We start from the raw sequence: 14359 nt of genomic DNA on the forward strand, positions 1-14359 counted from the left end.
TTGGAGGAGGCAGGATTTCCAAGGGGCTGTTTGGGTCCCAGCCTTGCCAATGTGCTAAACTAGCCCTGGGGTTCGGGGTCAGTGGATGTGTGTCTCAGTCCATTTGCATTGCTATAAAGGAATACCTGAGGCAGGGTAATTTTAAAGAAAAGAGGTTTATTTGGCTCATAGTTCTTCAGGCTGTACTGGAAGCATGATGGTGGCACAGGTGCTGCACCAGGTGAGGGCTTCGGGATGCTTCCACTCATGGTAGAAGGTAGGGGGGGCCTGTGTGCAGAGATCACATGTGTAGACAGAGAGAGAGGAAGACTGAGAGAGAGAGGGGGAGGGGGAGGGATGGAGAGAGAGAAGGGAGAAAGGGAGAGAGAGAGGGAAGGAGGGAGGGAAGGAGAGGTGGGGAGGGAGAGGGAGGGAGAGAGGGGTGGGGGAGAGAGAGGGGTGAGAGAGAGGGGAGAGAGATAGAGAGGCAAGGGGGAGAGAGAGGAAAGGGGGAGAAAGAGAGGAAAGGGGGAGAGAGAGAGGAAAGAGGGAGAAAGAGGAAAGGGGGAGAGAGAGAGGAAAGGGGGAGAAAGAGAGAGGAAAGGGGGAGAAAGAGGGACGGGGGAGAGAGAGACGGAGAAAGGGGAGAGGGAGAGAGGGAGTGGGAGAGAAGAGGTAGAGGAAGTGAGAGGGAGAGAGAAACAGGGAGGGAGAAGAGGAGACGCTAGATTCTTTTCAACAACCAGTTCTCAGGGGAACTAAGAGTGAGAACTCCCTCACTCCCACGAGAATGGCACCAAGCCTCACGACCCAAACACCTCCCACCAGGTCCCACCTCCAACACTGGGGATGAAACTTGGTGGGGCCAAACAAACCCTATTTAAGCCATAGCAGCGTCTCACAGCATCACTGTTGAGTAATGGCCACCATAAGCAAGTCCTCCCCACCTGAGCCTTGGCACGACGCTGCCAGTTCTTGAAACCCAGGGTGCGGTGGTGATGGCAGCTGCGTGTGGTGGAAAGTAGGCTGTGAGCAAGTCACCGAGCCTCATCTGTAAAGCAGAGATAAGAATACGATCTGCCTCTTGATGTCAAGATTAATGAGATAATAATGGTCATCTCTTAGAAGATTGTATCTACCAAGGGCTGTCCACAGAATAACACGTCTAATCCTCTCAACAATCCTATGTGGTAGTTGCTATTATTACCCATTTTATAGAAGAGGAAGCTGAGGTATTGACTCATTCAAGTCTTAAATGGGGGATTGCATACAGGTGATCAGGCCCCGAGCCTGGATTCTTAACCACTGCCTCTCTGGTTGAGGGAGGCAGAATCCTTAAACATAGTAAGTGCACAAGAAGCGTTAGCACCGGGCCAGGGAGAACATCCACTTTCAGCACCACTCGCCTATGATGGATCAAAGTCGAAGGCTGCTGTCACCATGTGACAGGTGCCAGATCCTTTCTAGACTGAACTGGAGACCCTGGACCTATGAGCATGGAGATTTGCTGTGTCCAACTGTGTATAACCACTGGACTCGTCCTCCATCCCGCCCTTGGCAGAGTGCTAGTTTTAATCTGAGTAAAAGAACCACAATAAACTGCCTTCACCCTTTCTGGCATTGAAAAACCTTCAATTTTCCCCTTCAGTGAACTACTTGGTGAATATCTTCACTGGCACATGAACTTCTGGTACATTAAAATACTCAGGGTTTTTTTTTTTTTCCCTTTTTTTTTCTTTTGAGATGGAGTGTCGTTCTGTCACCCAGGCTGGAGTGCTGTGGCATGATCTCAGCTCACTGCAACCTCCACCTCCCAGGTTCAGGCGATTCTCCTACCTCAGCCTCCCGAGCGGGTGGGATTATAAGCGCACACCACCACGCCCAACTGGTTTTTGTATTTTTAGTAGAGACAGGGTTTCACCATGTTGGCCAGGCTGGTCTTGAACTCCTGACCTCAAGTGATCCACTTGCTTTGTCCTCCCAAAGTGCTGAGATTACAGGTATGAGCCATCGTGCCCAGCCTGTTTTTGTTTTGTTTTGTTTTTTTAAAGAAATGGGGTCTCACTGTGTTTGCCCAGGCTGAAGTACAGTGGCATGACTGTGGCTCACTGTAACCTCAAACCCCTGGGCTCCAGAGATCCTCCTGCCTCAGCCTCCCAAGTAGATGGGACTATAAGCGCATGCCACCACACACAGCTCATTTTTTAAAAACACTTTTGGTAGAGACAGGGTCTTGCTATGTTGTCCAGGTTGGTCTTGAACTGCTGGCCTCAAGCAGTTCTTCTGCCTTGCCCTCCTAAAGCTCTGGGATTACAGGTGTGCACCACCATGCCTGGCCTTTCAGGTTTTGTTTTATTTTGTTATTATTTAATTTAGTCCTTCTGGTCTTTGTTTTGCTCCTTGATGTTTCTCAATAAATGTTAGCTATGGTATAGGAATCGCAATCGCAATCGCATACTTAGATATGTAAGAAATGCCATATTTTTCGCCTTCCTTCCTTCCTTCCTTCCTTCCTTCCTTCCTTCCTTCCTTCCTTCCTTCCTTCCTTCCTTCCTTCCTTCCCTCCTTCCTTTCTTCCTTTCTTTCTCTTTCTTTCTTTCTCTCTCTTTCTTTCTTTCTCTCTTTCTTTCCTTCTTTCTTTCTTTCCCTCCCTTCCTTCCTTCCTTCCTTCCTTCCTTCCTTCCTTCCTTCCTTCCTTCCTTCCTTCCTTCCTTCCTTCCTTCCTTCCTTCCTTCCTTCCTTCTCTCTCTCTCTCCCCCTCCCTCCCTCCCTCTCTCTTTCCCTCCCTCCCTCCCTCTCTCCCTCTCTTCCCCCTTCCCTTCCCTTCCTTCCTTTCTTTTCTTTCTTTCCCCCCCCCCTTCCCTTTCCTTCCTTCTTTTTAGACAGATTCTTGCTCTGTCACCCAGGCTGGAGTACAGTGAGTACAGAGTACTCCCGGCCTTGTGATCCACCTGCCTTGGACTCCCAAAGTGTTGGGACTACAGGCGTGAGCCACCTTGCCTGGCCTTTTTGTTCCTTTCAAACCAATTTTACTATCTAATATTGAACCCCCATTTGTTCCTCTAGGAATGTGTGAAATTCAGCCTCAGACCCTCTTAGGGATAAGTCAGAGATGTGCATATGTGTGTGTGTGTGTGTGTGTGAAAGAGATGCAGGTGGGGGTTTCTGTAATAGAAGCAGTGTGAAGCTGGGAGCAGACAGGGACCTGAGAGTGGGGATGCCCCCTTAGGGAGGGTAGGGTGGAGTAGATAGACAAGAAGCAGTGAGTTGGTGTAAGGCGTGCCACTGAGTGGGAGCTACTGAGTTCATGGTCCCGAGCCTCATGAACTGTCTCACTAAGGAAGATGTGGCCTGGTGTTTCTCCTTGGGGATGTGTCTAGGACGCTTCTCCAGACTTGTCCATCAGAAGCACCCTGCCCTACTCTGACCCCCTCGGAGGACTCTATTTGGGCCTCTGTGAGGGCACTGACCACAGCCTTTGTTAGTGTCTTGGGCGGTGGTGTTCATTCTGTTTAATTCAATTCAATTCAGTTTGATTCGATTCAATTCAACAGTGCTAGACTCTGTGCCAGACACTGAATTAGACCTGACTCCTGCCTTATGGGGCCTGTGGCTAAGTGGGGCTCTAGGTAGGTAGACACAGGATTACCATGTACAGTACTGCCAGGAGAGTGGGGTACTGGGAGCATCGGGCAAGGGTTTCTAACCCAGGCTGCGGGTCAATGAAGTCAGTGAAGATGCCAGATAGATGTAGTGTCTCAGCCAACACCCAAGGGATGAAGGGGAGAAGGCTGTGGGTGACGACGGTGTTTCAGGTATTTCAGGCAGTGATGGTGTGTAGTGGAGACTGGAGGCCAGAGAGTCTGGGGCCTGGAGATAACTTCTCTGGGTCACAGAAGGATCTGGAAGGTCATGGGGAGATGATAAAGGAGGAAGTCAGAGGGTTGGGCTGAGGCCTTGGCATGCGAGGCTTTGGAGGCCTTACATTTAAGAGTTTGGGCTTTACCTGGGGGCGACGCAGAGCCCTTGAGGGAAAGTGATACATTTCGCAGGCTTTAAAGAGCACCTTGTGGCTGGGCATGGTGGCTCACGCCTGTAATCCTAGCACTTTGGGAGGACGAGGTGGGCAGATCACCTGAGATCAGGAGTTTGAGACCAGCCTGGCCAACATGGTGAAACCCTGTCTCTACTAAAAATACAAAAATTAACCAGGTGTGGTGGTGCGTGCCTATAGTCCCAGCTACTCAGGAGACTGAGGCAGGAGGATCACTTGAACCCAGGAGGTGGAGGCTACAGTGAGCTGAGATTGCACCACTGTAATCCAGCCTGGGCAACAGAGTGAAACATCATCTCAAAAAAAAAAAAAAAAAAAAAAAAAAAGCACCTCATGTGTCTTGGTGTATTGTGAAGGGTGGGTGTGAGGGTGTGCTGATAAATGTCTAACAATGGTCACTTCAGAAAAAAAGCTTTTGGCCAATTGCTGTGGTGTAAAATACTCCCACTGTGACTGATTTCGAGCTATCAACGTGATGTTGCTGAACACAGAGTTGGGATGAGATGCTAATGGTCTGATCTCCTGAACTGGCACAAGCTGGCTTCAGCACACCGCTGGTTGGAGTGGACCAGGGAGGCCTTACCTATTTCCGTAGAGTGAGACAGTGAGGGAGCTCCTCTCTCATTCCCTGTATCCTCTCCCAGCAGCGACCACAAGCCCTGCACAGAGTTAGCACTGAGGCCAGGAATATTCTGGAAGGACAAACAGGGGAGAAGAGCCCTCAGGAATGTCCTATCCCGTTTCCTGAGGGGATCCCTGAGAACTGGCTCTCGGGAGGAAGTCAGAGGCAGGAAAGGGTCCCCATGTGATCAGATTTCAGGGCTGAGGACGGGAGGAGGGCATGCTGGGATGGGAAGCTGATGAGCTGATGATAATAATTATGACAATTATGCAAAATACACAAATAATAATTACAGAAAATCATGATTATTATTTGTGGGTGTGAGATGTCTCCAGCTTTTTGGAACTGCACAGAAATGTTGGATGCCCCTTTTCTTGTGGGTGTGTGAGTGTCACAGTCAAGCTTGGGCTGTCTGGCAGGAGCTGGGGTTGCCATCCCTCTCCAGACAGCTGTCTCCTGCCTTGGGTCTTGGTGGGATCCAACCTTCTTCACACAGTGCCAGCCTGAGTGAGCCAGATCAAGTTCAGGAAAGGCAGGGCCTCCTACTTCTAGTTCTCGTCTCAGAACCTCACTGAGGACACAGCCATGGGAGGGCTGAACCGGGATAGGGCGATGATTAACCTAGAAGAAGAATTCAAAGGCTCGGGAGCCGTGTGTCTCCCTGATGAGCTGGTCTCATGATTCATGGCTGATTAGATATCTGACCCAAATAGTGTCAATTACACTCTCTCTTCTGGAAATATAGAGCTGGGACTGGGAGAGAGCAGGGTTTGTCTGTGAGTGATTGCATCTCTCACTGGGAGGCTGGGAGTGGGCAGGTTCTACCCAGCAACCAAGTGGACTGCGGAGGGGGAGAGAGAAAGGACTGTCCTTCCTGGTGGCCTTCTGCATTCTAGCTCCAGTCCTCTTCCACGAAGTTCCTTGTATCTTTGTAGTTAAAGCCCTAGTGATGTCAGCTTGAGGGGGTGTCTGTTACTTGCAGCTAAGATTCTAAACAGGGCTGTATTGCAAAGAACCTTGAATGTTTTGGTTTTATGGATCAGAGGTCCTCTCGAGCTAGCTCACTCGAGACACCAGTGGCATAATAAGGGCACTCGTGTGGAAATCCTACAAGAGAAACTGTCAGGGCTGGGACCCGCAGGAAACTGAGGCAGACTGGATTTAAGATGGCGCCAGGACCTCAGCATCGGGAGGGAATTTATTCACTCGATTAACACAACTTGCGGTCAGTTCCTTCTGGCTCCCTTTCCTGTCCTGCTGGCGGTTCACCAATTCTTCCCTTTTTCCTTCCATTCAACCACCTGAGAGAAGACATTCGATTGGCTCAGCTGATGACTATTGTCTCTTTGTGGCGCCTTTTGTGCCAGGCCATGTGATAGGCTATGAGATAGCCTATGGATGAGCTGCCCTTATTTCAGGTGCTCATTCATGGTCCAATCAGATGCCATCTCTGAGCTGGCAGTCTTGGACTGGGTAGTTTTAAACGGAAGTTGATTTTGTCAGCGTGGAGGCTGGTGAGTCCTGTGTGAATGCCAGTCTTGGTATGTAATTCAGTAGGTGATGGTGAGTCCTCTGAGGTTCTTGAGGATGTGATATGGTCAAAGTTGAGACTTGGGAATATTATCTGATTGCAGGGAAGAGGTTGGTTGGAGGGTGAGAGGATAGGCAGGGAGGCAAGGTAGGTGGTTGCTGCCTTAGTCCAGTGAGAGGAGATGAGCTGAGCTGGCCTGATCCAGAGGGTGGGCCAGGCCAAGACCAGGGTGGGCAAGTGAGGCTCTGGGGACACCACATTTAAGTGGCCCTGCTCCCTCTCAGGGCCATCCCTTGCAGGAGCCTCCTGAATTTTGCTTCACTCACTGCATCCTAGACCTGGCCCTGGGCAGGATGATGGAGAAGACACCTGAATGTATGGACTCAATAACTGGTGGGTTGCAGGTGGTGAGGAGAAGGGACCCTCCTTTCTCTGGGGAATGCTGAGGCTTTTGGTGGTGTGGGCTGGAGATCAGGAGGCCAGGCCCAGAGATGGGGAAGCAGGAGGAGGGAATTTGGGTTTGTGGAGGAGGCTGATAAGTTCACTTTGGGTCTGAGGAGTTTGCGATGCCTGTGGAGGTTGAGGGCAGGGTTTCTAGTAGACAGATGGGAATATGGGTCTGAAGCTTGGAGAGAAGTCAGAGCTGTAGAGGCGGGCTTTGGCAGTGTCAGCAGAGGGTTGATCATGAGGCACTGTGTGCAGAGCACTGGCCACCGTAGCTGGCACAAAGCGTGTGCTCAGGAAATGTTTCATAAATAATATGGGAAGTCATGGGAATCCACTTGATCCTCCGGGGAGTGTTGTAGGGAGGAATGGGTCTCTAATGGTGAAATGTCAGACAGCTGACAATAGCTTCTGGGTTAGGGGGCATTTGTGAGTAGGAGGGGATTCTTTTGGAGCTCATTACATGACCCCATGCTTGTATCCACGGATGCACCCTGTTCTCAATGATTCCTGGAGCACAAATGCTGGCTGAAGGGCTGAGGACTGATAGGGTTTGGCTCTGTGTTCCCACCCAGATCTCATGTCAAATTTAATCTCCAGTGTTGGAGGAGGGGCCTGGTGGGAGGTGATTGGATCATGGGGTCCCCTTGCAGTTCTCGTGATAGTGAGTGAGTTCTCACGAGATCTGGTTGTTTAAAAGTGTGCAGCACCTCCCCCTTTGCTCTCTCTCTTCCTCCTCTTCCTGCCATGTAGATGTGCCTGCTTTCCCTTCGCCTTCTACCATAATTGTAATTTTCCTGAGGCCTCCTCAGCAGCATGGAACCATGAGCCCATTAAACCCCTTTTCTTTATAAATTACCCAGTCTCAGGCAGTTTTTATAGCATTGCAAGAACAGACTAATACAAGGACCAAGAATCAGGGGACCTCCACCTTTGTCTCTGACTGTGACGGTTGCTGCTTCTTTAAGAAGTGGCTTCCTGGTAATTACCCAGAGGTTATGCCTGGTCATCAGTGGAACTGGTAGCATAAACCCCCACACTTGTGTGAAGTCTTAGTGTTTTTTTTTTTCCCCCAGGGTGGTTTCACATTCATGAATTCATTTGAGGTCTATTACTCCCTTGTGAAGGAGAAAGCCCAGGGCTCATCATCCCCATTTTACAGGTGAAGCAACTGAGGCTCCAAGAGGTTGAGTGGCTACCTGAGAGCCACGAAGCTCTGGTCAGGGAAGGCTGGCTTGGAATCTAGGTCTACTAAAAAAAAATACAGTCTCCTGAATCTAGAAGTCATTATGTACTCTAGGCTTTCCTTAGATATATAATAATAAGATAACATCGGAGTTACATAAATGGCTAATGTTTATTAGAGACTTAACTGATGGGTACTGTATTTCACATTTAAACCTCACAGCGGTTCTATGGGATAGGTACTATCATCCATCTATTGGCAAGAATGCAAAAAGAATGTCCAGTTCTGACCATGATGTGGGAAGAGGGCTTTTGCATCCATCACTGGGGATTGAGAATTGCTGTGAGTGCTAGGGAATAAAATCAGCAGTGGCAATTAAAATTTAAAGTACGAATACCCTTGATTCACAAATTGCTCTTTGGGGAATCTAGCCTGTGGGAATAAAAGCATCAGAACATAAGGATGAATGCACAAAAACATTTACTACCCTGCCATTTGTAGTCATGAATGAAACAGTCGAACATCTATCAGGAGGGAAATGGTTAACTGACGGCTGCGGATGGTGACCCAGCTAATGACAGGAGGGAGAACCTTCCAGATGCACTGACCTCAAGGGTGGTCCATGATGTGTTAAGTGAACAAAGCAAGTTTGGAGTAACGTGAATCCTATTTTTGTTAGATAAATAAATAGAAATTTATTTTTTATTTTTTATTTATTTTTTTTGAGACAGAGTCTCCCTCTGTCACACAGGCTGGAGCGCAGTGGCTCGATCTTGGCTCACTGTAACCTCTGCCTCCTGGGTTCAAGTGATTCTCATACCTCAGCCTCCCGAGTAGCTGGGATTACAGGTGCATGCCACCACACCCGACTAAATTTTTGTATATTTTTTAGTAGAGATGGGGTTTCACCATGTTGTTCAGGCTGGTCTCGACAAGTGATCCACCTGCCTTGGCCTCCCAAAGTGCTGGGATTACAGGCAAGAGCCACTGTGCCCAGCCAATAAATAGAAATTTAAAAAGCCCACATGTTTTTTGTGTCTGTAAGGGTCTAGAAAATTACAGCCGGCCCTCTGCATCTGGGGCTTCTGTATCCATAGATTCATTCAACCAACTACAGCTCAAAGATGTTAAAAAAAAAAAAGAAAGAAAGGGAAAAACTATATAACAGTAAAAATGAATACAAATAAAAATACAGCATAGCTACATAGCATTCACATTGTATTAAGTATTATAATTAATCTAAGATGATCAAAAGTATATGGGTGAGTGTGTGTAGGTTAGTTGCAAGTACAATACCATTTTATATCAAGAACTTGAGCATCTGCAGATTTTGATATCTGGGGTGGAGGGGGGTGGTCCTAAACCAATCTCCCTGTGGATACTGAGGGATGACGGTATATGAAAAGATACATGTCATCTGTTGTGACCTCAGGGAGATGAGATTGAAGCAGGGAGGAGAAGAAAATGAACTTTTCCTACATATCTGCATTACTCAGCTAGTATAGCTGCAGAGTCATGGGTGACTCCATAGAGCTGGTGACATTTGAGTTGAGTGTTGAAGAATGGATGGGAGTTTACCAGCCAATGAGGCTGGGAATGAGGGTAGGGGATGGCATTTTAGGCAGAGAGACAGAGATGTGGAAGCACATGAGTGGAGAAAGGACAGCAGTGTTGTGTGGCTGCTCACTCATAAAGAATGTTGCTGTGAAGATTAAAATGAGAGAATGCAGGCCAGGTGCATTGGCTCACACCTGTAATCCCAGCACTTTGGGAGGCTGAGGTGGGTGGATCGCTTGAGCCCAGGAGTTCGAGACCAGCCTGGGAAATGTGGTGAAACTCTATCTCTACAAAAAATACAAAATAGCCAGATGTGATGGTGTGTGTTTATAGTCCCAGCTACTCGGGAGGTTGAGGTGGGAGGATCACTTCAGCCCGGGAGGTTGAGGCTGCAGTGAGCCATGATTACACCAGTGCACTCCAGCCTGGGCAACAGAATGGGATCTTGTTTCCAAAAAAAAAAAAAAAAAGAAGAAGAGGAAGAAAAAAAAAGAATGCATGTGCAACGCCTCAGAAAGGCCACTGGATCTTAGTTCTTTCTCCTGTGAAGCAGTCTAATTCCTTTCATATCTTGGAATATGGATTAAGGATCATATGTGGCAAATGCACATTAGGTATGGAGTGGGCGGAGGGTGGTGGGGTATGTGGGCCTCCTCTTCCTTTGTCTCCTTCTTTATTCCTTTCTCCTCTCCTTTAACTGTTTTCTCCCTTAATCCCCTCATCCCCTCTTCCTTATTTCTCTCTCCTCCAATTCCCTTTCCCTCCCTCCCTTTTGCTGTCTTTTTTTTGTTTTTGTTTTTTTTAGACGGAGTCTTGCTCTGGTGCCAGGCTGGAGTGCAGTGGTGCGATCTCAGCTTACTGCAACCTCTGCCTCTGGGTTCAAGCAATTCTCCTGCCTCAGCCTCCCGGGTAGCTGGGACTACAGGCACTTGCCACTACACCCAGATAATTTTTGTATTTTTAGTAGAGACAGGGTTTCACCATGTTGGCCAGGATGGTCTTGATCTCTTGACTTCGTGATCCGCCTGCCTCAGCCTCCCACAGTCCTGGGATTACAGGCGTAAGCCACCATGCCTGGCCTCTTTTGCTGTCTTAAGTCCACTCCCCTCAGGTGCCTATGTAGGGAGAGGACCACAGTGGAGGGAATGTCTTGCTGCGGAACAGTCAGCTGGGCATGCCGTGACCCTTCTTAATCTCTCGATCTGGCAACCCAGGCAGGACCACAGGCTGTGATGCCAGATCAACCTAGGTTTCAATCCCAGTCCTACCACTTACTAGCTGTGTGACCTCAGGCAAGTGGTTCAATGTCTCTGAGCCACTGCTTCTACATTTATAAAATGCACGTGATGATTCTTTCATAAGGTCGTTGTCAAGATTAACTGAGAAAAGGTTTACATATAGCATTTTCAAAGATCAAGACACAAAAATATTTTCTTATTTCTTTATCTCCTTTTAGCCTAGAGAGGATTCTGGCATACTCTTTGAACCTCTGCTGTTTTGTTTCAGGGACTTCCTTCCTTCCTGGCCAATACTGGACCTTGAATTGTGGATTAGCCATAGTCAGTGTTCAATTCTCTGCGTGTTGCAGGCTGCTTCTGCCCTTTCTTCCACTCTAACCCAAAGAAGCAAGTGCATCAAAATAACTCCAGGCAGCAGAGCCAAGATGGAGGAGGACAGCTCTGGGATGGCTGGAGCCTGGCCCATCTCCCTGGGGTGGATAAAGGGGGTAACTGCAGGGGCTGGGGCAGACAGCTGAGGATTTGGAGGCTCCACTCTCTGATAAGGGGTTGTTTCCCCAGCACTCATAGGGGTCCCTCCCTGGCTGTGTGTGTATGTTGTCAGGGACATACACACTGGAGAAGGCCCCTTCGTGGTGATGGAAAGAGTTATGAGTTATTAATGGTGTTTGTAGTTGTAAGCGCCACTAACCACCATAATCATGTGCATTGTAATAATGTGTGTAATGAAAGCTCCAGCAATGAATTAATAGATCCATCATGACTTTGATGACCATGTGAGTGTAAGCTAGAGTATGACTTTATGTTAACAGGCCCGGTACAACCTGGCTGGGAGATGGGTGGTTGAGGGAAAGAAAGGGCTTGGGGCTAAGAGACAGTCCTGGAATGGGAAGACCCAGGTGTGCATCTCTGCTTAGTATCTTCAGAGCTGTGTGACGTGGCACTGTTCCATTACCTCTCTGAGCCTCAGTTTTCTCATCTAAATTAGAGATGATAATATTCCATCTCCTAGACCTGTGGTGGTTAAATGAGATAATGCACCTGAAATAGGCAACGCCTCTTGGCACCTCCCTTGCTTACACTCTCCAGCTAGGCTGGTTGCATTGCTGCTCTGAGGAATGGCACCTGTGCACCTGCTGCAGGCCCTTTGCACTGGCTGTTCCCTGCACCTGGCACGCTGTCCCCACAGTCATGGTCATGCATCACTTACTGATGGGATTTTTTTTTTTTTTTTAATGTTTTGAGACAGTGTTTCACTCTATTGCCCAGACTGGAGTGCAGTGGCGCGATCTTGGCTCACTGCAACCTCCGCATCCTGGTTTCAACTGATTCTCCTGCCTCAGCCTCCTGAGTAGCTGGGATTACAGGCATGCGCTACCATGCCTGGCTAATTTTTGTATTTTTAATAGAGACGGGGTTTCGCCATGTTGGCCAGGCTGGTCTCAAACTCCTGACCTCAAGTGATCTGCCCCCCTCAGCCTTCCTGTGTGCTGGGAATTATAGGCGTGAGCCACCATGCCTGGCCCACTACTATAGACTTTATAAACATCATACACTTAGGCTACACTAAATTCACAAACTTCTTTCTTTTCTTCAATAATAAAAATGTATCTTACTGTAACATTTTACTTTATCTTTTTTTTGACTTGTAAAAACTTTTGGACTCTTGTAATAACACGTAGCTTAAAACACAGACATATACAGCTATCTAAAATTATTTTCTTTGTTTATATCCTTATTCTATAAGCTTTTTTCTTTTTCTTTTCATATATACCTTTTGTAAAAACTGTCAATGTAAGCTTTTTTCTATTATAAAATTATTTCCTTTTCCTTTTTTTCCTTTTTAGACTTTTTTGTTAAAAATGAAGACACACACATTAGCCTAGGCCTACCTAGGGTCAAGATCATCAATATCACTGTCTTCCATCTCCACATCTTGTCCCACTGGAAGGTCTTCAGGGGCAATAGCACACATAGAGCTGTCATCTCTTCTGATAACAGTGCCTTCTGGAATAGCTCCTGAAGGACCTGCCTGAGGCTGTTTTACAGTTAGCTTTTTTTTTTTTTTTTTTTTTTTTCTTGTAAGTAGAAGGAGTACACATTGAAATAACAATAAAAAGCATAGCATAGTAAATACATAAGTCAGTAACATTTTGTTTATTATCAAGTATTATGTACTTGTACATAATTGTATGTGCTGGATTTTTTTTTTTTTTTTTTGAGACAGTTTTGCTCTTGTTGCCCAGGCTGGTGTGCAATGGCGTGATCTTGGCTCACTGCAACCTCCGCTTCCAGGGTTCAAGCGATTCTCGTGCCTCAGCCTTCCGAGTAGGTGGGATTACAGGCATGTGCCACCATGCCTGGCTAATTTTGTGTTTTTAGTAGAGATGGGGTTTCACCATGTTGGCCAGGCTGGTCTCGAACTCCTGACCTCAAGTGATCCACTCTCTTTGGCCTCCCAAAGTGCTGGGATTACAGGTGTGAGCCACTGCACCCTGCCGATTGTGGTAGACTTTTACACGACTGTGGCAGCGCAGTAGGTTTGCTTATACCAGCGCTACCATAAACGCATGAGTAACCTGTTGTGCTGTGACATTCCCAACACCTGAAGTGATGACGGCTACTGTGTCACTAGCGATAGGACATTTTCAGGTCCCTTATAACCTTACGGGATCACTGTTTTTGTATGTGGTCTGTGGATGACCGAAACGCTGTTATGTGACACAGGGCTGTATTGACATGGCTTGCTTCTCCTTCTGGCAGGCCACTCGTTAAATGTCACCTTATCAGGGAGAACTTTCTGACCTCCTTGTCTAAAACAGCAACCCACACTCTGTGCTCTCTGTCTGCTTTATTTTTATTCATAGCTCTTAGATATTCATATGTGGTGGTTTACGACTTTCTGGTCTGTCTCTGCCTGTAGACATTATCGTACGAACAGGGACTATGTTTTGCTCATGGTGGAATCTCAAGTACCCAAAACAGCACCCAGGAAATATTGAGTCAACGAAGGAATATCTCCATGACAGACAGGGTAAGTGCTCAATAAATGGCGACTGGGGTAAAGCCATGTGAGCAAACGAACAGACACCATCGCAAGGGAGAAGCTATGAGGAAGCTCCTCTGCAAAGACTGCCTCTGCACAGGAAAGGCCAGGGCATCTGGTTTTCTGCCCTTCTCTCCTCATTGCATCTTTTGCAATCATTGAGAGAACTGCAAAGCTGCCAGTGACCTTGGACGAGCCTTCCCCCTACACCCTGGGGTAGGTATGCCAGTCTCGGGGGTGGCAGAGTGGCAGTGCAGAGGTTTCTGAAGAATGAGGTTCCTGGACCTGAGCAGCGAGGAGAAGGGGTCTTAGCATCCTCCTGCCAGACTCCTGGATTCTGTCTAAAGTGTCTCCAAAACTGGTGTGTGCTTGTGTGTGACTATGGCTCTTTCTGCCAACAGAAGGGGGTAGTTTGCCTCACTACTTAATGAGGGTGATTAACCAGTGACGTGACCTTGGAGGAGTCTCCTTTTCTCTCTAGGCCCCAACTTTCTCATCTGTAAAGTGGAAGAAGGGAAGGACCACTGCATGACCTCTGTAATGCAGAACAGTGACAGTGAGAGCTGCCTCACATGAGGGTGATACCTGCCCCTGAGAAGTGTAGTATTTGGGATCCATGATCAGTGCAAACTTCCAGCCCAGAGAAAAGACCACAGGCCTGAGAGTCCAGGGCATTATGGACCACCTGCTTTGGAATCACTT

At 47.7% G+C, this 14359-nt stretch overlaps 1 long non-coding RNA gene across 1 annotated transcript in view; it reads left to right on the forward strand.

Moving 5' to 3' along the window:
• The first annotated feature begins 4345 nt into the window (after positions 1–4345).
• LOC105494731 (uncharacterized) overlaps positions 4346–14359 on the forward strand; it is a 328173-nt gene continuing 318159 nt past the window's right edge. Inside the window, exon 1 of the long non-coding RNA XR_011622975.1 lies at positions 4346–6196. This is a non-coding gene — a long non-coding RNA (uncharacterized lncRNA). The remainder of the gene's footprint in view (positions 6197–14359) is intronic.

This window comes from Macaca nemestrina, chromosome 1 (assembly GCF_043159975.1).
Source record: "Macaca nemestrina isolate mMacNem1 chromosome 1, mMacNem.hap1, whole genome shotgun sequence".
NCBI classification, from domain to species: domain Eukaryota; kingdom Metazoa; phylum Chordata; class Mammalia; order Primates; family Cercopithecidae; genus Macaca; species Macaca nemestrina.